The sequence below is a fragment of the Hippopotamus amphibius genome, chromosome 4 (genome assembly GCF_030028045.1).
Source record: "Hippopotamus amphibius kiboko isolate mHipAmp2 chromosome 4, mHipAmp2.hap2, whole genome shotgun sequence".
In the NCBI taxonomy this organism is placed as follows: Eukaryota; Metazoa; Chordata; class Mammalia; order Artiodactyla; family Hippopotamidae; genus Hippopotamus; species Hippopotamus amphibius.
This window is the reverse complement of record NC_080189.1, coordinates 185,131,386-185,138,647: the sequence shown is the minus strand read 5'-3', so window position 1 is coordinate 185,138,647 and position 7,262 is coordinate 185,131,386. Positions and strand designations below refer to the sequence as shown.

At 55.3% G+C, this 7,262-nt stretch overlaps 1 pseudogene; it reads right to left on the bottom strand.

Moving 5' to 3' along the window:
* Positions 1-6,444: 6,444 nt before the first annotated feature.
* LOC130852146 (transcription factor BTF3-like) lies at positions 6,445-6,936 on the bottom strand (annotated as a pseudogene).
* Between the last annotated feature and the right edge of the window lie 326 nt (positions 6,937-7,262).

Sequence of the window (7,262 nt, the reverse complement as noted above, 5' to 3'; positions counted from 1 at the left end):
CCCACATGCCACGACTAAGGCCTGACGCAGCCAAAAATAAATACATAAATAAATATTAAAAAAAAAAAACAGATTCCATTTGTATGAAATATCCAGAATAGATAATGCTATAGAGGCAGAAAGATGAGTGGTTGCCAGGAGCTGGGGGAAGTGGGTTTATGGAGATTGGTTTCTGGGTGTAGAAGATGATAGGTGAGGGATTTCTTTTGGGGGTGATGAAAATGTTCCAAGCTTGTGGTGATGTTTACACGACTCTGTGAATACACTAACTGAATTGTACATTTTATTTATTTTATTCTATTTTTTATTTTTGACCGCTCCGAGTGGCATGTAGGATCTTAGTTCCCCGACCAGGGATCAAACCCATGCTCCCTGCAGTGGAAGCTCGGAGTCTTACCCACTGGACTGCCAGGGAAGTCCTTGAACTGTACATTTTAAATGGGGAATTTTATGCTGTTTCAGTAAACCTGTTATTTTTTTTTAATCTATAGGAAAAAAAAAGATTCTGAGGTTGTTTCTTACTATCGCATCCCCTAGCCCATTCTGAATGATATTAACTCAAAAAGAGGCAGTGACCTGCCTAGACCTCACAGCCAGTGGGCAGCGAGGCTGGCCACCCACCCCCCGCCTCAGTCCCCTGGCTGTGGAATGGGGACTGCGACCTCGGTGGGTCCTGGGCCCTGGGTAGCATGGTAGTCTGAGAGCGCTCCGGGGTGACTACAGGGGCAGCCCCCCTCTATTCCACCTGTCCCACCCACGCTGTCCTCCAGACAGACTGCCTGGCAGCTGCTATGCAGAGGGCAGCTGGGTCCCCAAATATAACTGCAGCCAAGATGGAACCCGATGATTTCCCATTTCTGCTGAGGACACAGAGCCACTCTTCTCTCGGGCCCCACGTGGGGCTCAGGGGAGCACAGCCACGTGCAGAGTCCCTTCCCAGGTGGTTTCCCCAGGGCTGTAGTACTCACAGGACAGGTGAGCCCACCTCTGAGGGGCTCCAGTGCCGAGTATAGGCCTCATTCATTCATTCATTCATTGATGGAGGGTCTGCTCGGAGCAGTCCTGAGCTGAGTACTGGGGCCAGCACTGTATCAGCCCAACACCCGCCTTGTCCTGGAGGCCACTACACCACTCACTCGGCCTCCACCAGACCCTCCAGTCCAGCACCCAGTTAAGTGACCATGGCCCACCTCAGCGCCAAACCTGTGATGACTCCCAGCTACTTCCAAGGAAAAGCCAAGCTCCTCAGCCTGGCGTGTGAGGCCCTTCACAGTCTGGTCCCTTCCAGCCTCTCCCATCACGTGCGTGCCCAGGGCTCCTGAGAAAGGAACCTGATCCCAAATGGTTCCCAGAATGGCCCCTGCCTGATCCCATCCCTCCTTTTGGTTCATTGTGTTCCCTCGCCTGGAATGCCCTTCCCTTGCCTATCCAGCGGGTCCAAGTCTCTGCTGCTGGACAGTGGGCGGAGGGGAAAGGGGAGCAGAGAGGCCCCTGGCTCTGCCTCGGGCTGGGAGAGGGTGGTTGGAGGTCAAGGAGGTGGTCGCCAAGGCTCCCCTCGCCCACTCACTGGAGTTAATCCAGCTGAGCTCCTGCCAAGTGCCTCTGTGGATTAACCTGTTGGCTCCCGTGAAGCCATCATCTGTCCTTGTCCCCTTTGTGCACAGGAGTAATTTGAAGCCCAGACAGAGAAGTGACTTGCTCTGTGTCACATGGGTAAGAAAGCAGCAGAACAGGGAGTTGAACCCAAGGAGCCAGACCCTGGCACTGCCCTCTCACCAAAGGGAGCCGCCCTGGCTGCGACCCCAGCTCTGGCTCCATGGGCAAGCTCAGGCCCCATCATTTACCATCACCAGGCCTCAGTTTCCCCATGTGCACCAAGGGGAGAATGATCCTGTCTTTTCCTACCCAGAGGACACTCTCTATCAGATGGTTCCACAAATACACCTGGCCCAGCTCTCCTGGTGCCCACCCGACATGGGCACTGGGAGCTAGAGGGACAGAGACATTGCCCACACACAGAGTGGTGTCCTCTCTTTGGCTGTTGAGGGAGACAGACCAGTAAAGGGACTGTGCCACCAGGGTGGGTAAAAGTACTGTCTGCGTCAGTGCTGGGGCTGGAGGAGGGGGACATGTGAACTGAGGGGTGAGCAGCGCCTCTGCCCTCAGGCGTCCTGCAGCGTGGAGAGGGAGGGCAGGGTGCTGGGAGCCGGGCTGAGGCTCCAGGGCAGCATTCCTGATGACCTGCCCCCAGGGCCCTGAGCTCCTGAGACCCAGAGGCCCAGAGAAGACAGGACCCCTTGGGACCACACAGCAGGCAGGGCCCCAAGGGTGCCTACCCAGCTCCCAGCTATTTCTGGTCTGTTCCCAGAGGCCCTCCCACAAAAGCATCTGCTGCGTGAGGTTTGGGGCATAAGTTAATTGCAGAGCTGCTTTCTGGAGAAAAGTGGGGGTCTCCTAATTGCCTGATATGCTTCCCTTGATCAAATAATGAGGTTCCAACACCCCATTCTCATTCCCTTTGTGCTTTGCCTGCCAGGAAACTCATAGCTACATTTGATGCCTACTTATTGATCATTAATGCCCTGGTATTAAAAAAAGCATGTCTCCCCGCATTCTTCATTGTTCAATATTATCTATTCCTACTGTTATAAGTTAATTGTCTCTGACTTTCTGTAGGCTGTTGCTAATTCTTTCTGGAAGACTGAGTGGCATGAATCACAGATTATACATAAGGAAAACCCAGCACGTACATTTGACCCCATGAACAAATTCTGGGACCACACAGCTGAGCAGGGAGGAGGGGCTGCTGGAGATCCTACAGGACCCGCCGCCGGCCTACAGCCTCAGCCACAGCTGCACCCAATGAAAAGCCTCTGCTTCAGGCAGGCCCATCTCCCTGCTGCTGCCAACAGGTCGAGGCACCCTTGCCCAGGCTGTGCCCCCTGCATGAATGCCCTTCCTGCTCCTTCTAATCTATCTGGGTCTAGGCTTCAGGCTCAGCTGGAGAGCACCCTCCACCACAGAGCCCACCCTGACCACAGCCCAGGTAGTCCAGGCTGTTCCCTCCATTTCAGTGTGGGGGGCTGGGCAGGGCCTCAACAAAGACATTTCCTGAGTCTCCACAGAAGTGATGCCAAGGTGAGATTTTCATCTTTGCAGATGGGACCCGAGCACGTAGGGATGTTAGCCCAGGTATGAGCGGGAAGCCTGGCCTTAGTCCTGGGGCAGGGCTTGGGGGACCATGGCTGCCCCTGATGGGGAAGGGAACTCCCTGTTCCAGGAAGATTGGGCTGAAGATCTCTGAACTAAGGACTCGGCTGGAGGACATGGCAGGACCCTCCCTGCCTCCCCACACCCACCCCATGTGCTGGGTGATGCTTCCGTTTGTTGACTGGTTGAGTGATTCCTGGCAGGGTTGCTGCCAAAGTGCCCCCCCCCGCCCCCCCACCAAGTCTCCTGCTCCCATCTGGGCAGGGGTGCTGGGGTACCACAGGCAGCTCCTCAGACATACCAAGCAGAGTTCAAGAGGCTAGGGCGTGAAGGAAAAAGAGGACAGCAGCCCCAGGGCCCAGGATCCAGGGGGCCTGAGGGCTGCAGGAGGTGGGGGTTTGCAGGGCAGGAGGACAGTCACCATCTGACGCGGTTTATCTACACCAGTTGGCCAGGTCCTGCTTCCTAGTGTGAGAACATGGGTAGGACTTGCCTTAGGTCACCTGCAGGAAGGATGTCACACCTGCAGAGAGTCCTGGTGTCCTCACTGAGCCTACCCGTCCCCTGAGGGTGGGCTAGAGCAGCAGGACTGGCTGGCCTCTCTCATGACCCCCCAGAGTGACCTATCACTCTCCCCTGCCCATTAGGAGTGGGCTCTCCACTCCATCCCCATCCCCATCCCCAGTGGTCAGAATCACCACACACTGGGAGGAACTGGGATCACCCGGAGTGCCAGGTCAGGAATCAAGCTCAGGGCCCCACCTGGCCTACTCTGCTTGGTCCTGAGCCTGTGGACGCTGGGACGCAGGGACCAGGCCCAAAGCTCACTGCAACCGGGCCCTTGGCTTGGAGTCTAGCCCAAGGGGGCTGGGCATAGAAGGAGACCACCCTGCAGACTCTCCTCTAGTGCCTGGGTTGGCACACACAACCCAGAGGGGCCCAGGGCCCTACCACACCTCAGATCAGCCCATGGTGACTAGAACAGGCCTTGGAGAGCCTCGGGCTGCAAGAGGCTAGAGTCTAAACCTCCGCTCATCCCCTTTTACAGATGGGGAAACTGAGGCCCAGCTTGGGGTAAAGGGGAGGACCAGTGTCCCCCAGCCTGTAGACTCACAGGGCTCTCAGGAAGGAGAGGGGGAGCCAGGCAAGGCCTTGCCTACCCACCAGGAGGGCACAAGGGTCCCGGAAGTGGAGTGACGGGGGCCTCTGCCACCAGGGGAATAGGGCCTGGTCTTGTGGGACCTTAGGGGTGTGGCAGGTGCTGAGGCAGGGCCAGGCCAGGAGAGGGGATCACCCCAGTCACCCCATGGCTCCCCACAGCCTGACGCCAGGCGGGGAGGGGCAGCCCTGCGCCCCAACAGGGGCTAGGTTACCCCCCGCCCCACCCCCGGCCTGTCTCCTCCTCCCGTGATGCAGGGAGGGGGCTGCCCCCCAGAAGAACTCAGCACTCCCTCCCCACGTCCCCCTCACGAAGACCTTCCAGACTCATTTATTTCTCTGAGGGAGGAGGAGGCGAAAGGAAAGAAAAGAACAGGCAACCCCAGCGAGAGGCTGGAGGAGCTCCTGGGTCCCCCGCCCTGTGGTCCAGACAAGGAAACGGAGGCCCGAGGGCGCGAGACTGGCCCAAGGCCACCCGGAGGCCAGGGCTCGGCGGCGGCTGGGGGCCTCCGCGAGGCCGGCGCCCCCTCCGCCGCCCCCGCCGCCGGCGCCGCGGGTTCTTTGTCTCCAGCGGTCACCATGACTACGGTTCCCGGCAGCTCCGGGCCGCGCCTCCTCCTCCGGCGGCCGGCGGGATTTCTCCTCCGCGTGGGCGGCGAGGCCCCGGCCGGGGGCGGGGGGAGGCGGCCGGAGGTGGCCTCCGCGGCGCCGCCGCCGTCCCCTCCAGGCCGGGCCTCTGTCTCCTGACCCGGCAGATGGGCGGGCGCGCCGCCAAGGGGAAGCCTGGGAACCCGTCTGCGGGCGAGACCCTGACTTTTCCCCTTGGGGGTGCCCGCGGGCTGAGGGTCCTGGGGCGGCCCCTCTCCCTTCCCGCGCCCCTTCCTGTCCTGTCACATGGGTGAGACTCCAGGCGGTGGCGGGAAGGCCACAGGAGCCTTGGGACACACAGGTGCTCACTACTTGGTAGCCGCTGTCACTATTCTGAATCAGACGTGGTGACCTGAGTTGCTTCAGTCACCTAAAGGCCAGGGCGCCGCAGTCTGGACAGGCCCGGACTGGTGCTGGGCTGCGGCAGGACGAGACCCCGGTATCCCCACCCTCACTGAGCAGACAACACAGTCTACCCCGTGTGGTATGAAGAAGAGCTGAGCCTGGGTCTCAAGATGCGGGAAACTGCCGGGAAGAGCATGTCACCCTGAGGGAACAGCATAGACAAAGTTCCAGGGGCCAGAAGTCTGAGGCCCTTCCGGAAGCTGAAAGAAAGCTGGATCACAGGAGGACCCTGGAAGAGGGCTGGGGGGAGGCCAGCCCCTTGGGCTCTGACCTGTGCGATCCCATGGGGTCTCCTGCCCAGAAGAGCCCATATTTGGTTTAATGCTCTGCGGTTGTCAATTTGAAATTCTTAATTTTTGAACAGGGCCCCTGCAGTTTCATTTTACACTGAGCCCTGCAAATTATGTAGCTGGTCTGCATGCAGGCAATGCAGAACCAAGGGAGAGTTTCTTGTTTAATTATTATTTTTTAATTGTGGTAAAAATATACATAAAATTTACCATCTTAAAGTGTGCAGTTCACAGGGAACTTTATTCAATATCTTGTAATAAAGCATAATGGAGGGATATGAAAAAGAATATATATATACACACACACATATGTATATAACTGAATCGGTTTACTGTATACCAGAAACTAACATAATATTGTAAATCAATTATACTTCAATTAAAATAACAAAGTGTGCAAATCGGTGGCATTAAGTAATACACATCATTGTGTAACCATCACCACCATCCAACTACAGAACTCTTTTTTTTTTTTTTACTAAGCAAAGAACTTTATTAATCTTTGTTTCAAACTTTATTCCCAGGCTTCTTCAGCTTGAATTAGCTGCAAAGAATGAATTGTATATAAGCAAAAACTGAAAAGAGCTGCAGTATCCAGGGGCTTGGGCTTAAAAATATTAGAGATCTAGATTTTATCAGATCCATAAACAAAATTTTAAAAAGCAGTCATAATATAGACTAGCAGCTCCCAGTAAGTTCTTCAAGATTTATCTTCTTCAGAAGTTGACTCAATTCAGTTTGCTTCATTCTTGGAAGTCTCATCAAAATTCTCCAAAGAGCTGGAACTTCATCATCATCCTCCTCTCCAGTAGCGAGTGGTGCTTTTCCATCCACAGATTGTTTGGGCAGAGCTTCAGCCAATCTCCTTACACTGGTCAGGCTGCCTGCGCCAAGCTGGTTTAAGATGCTCGGTAGCATTTCTGTCAGCTGCTTTGTCTCAGCCTGGCCTGTAATGGTGAACGTGTTTGCTGCCAGAGATGCCTGAACGTTAGGGTTGTTAAAGTGGATCCCTGTTCCTTGGTTCTTGAACATATTCCCCTCTTCAATACCAGAGATATTATTTACCCCTAACTTCTTTAAAGGGAACTGAAGTTTTTTTGTCATCTGTCGTGACTGTTGTATGAACCACCTTCTTCTTTCTGCGAGCAGTTCCTTCCCCACCAACAACGCGCACTTGTGCCTGCAGTGTGGCGAGTTTCTCCTGGTTCCTGATAGTTTCTTTCATCTCCTTGGAGCGGAAGTGGGGCTGCGCGGGGGACTAGGGTTGGCGCTCAGGGGGCCTCGGGCAGACCAGCTGAGATAAGGCGCACACACGCGGGGATGCAAGATCCATCCACAGAACTCTTTCCATCTTGCAAAGCTAAAACTCTATTCTCATAAAAAGCTCCCCATGTCCCCCTCCCCCAGCCCCTGGCAACCACCATTCTACTTTCTGTCTCTAAGATTTTGGCTACTCTAGGGACGTCCCGTAAGAGGGATCACGGGGATTTGCCCTTTTGTGACTGGCTTATTTCACTCAGCATGACGTTCTCTCAAGGTTATCCATGTTGT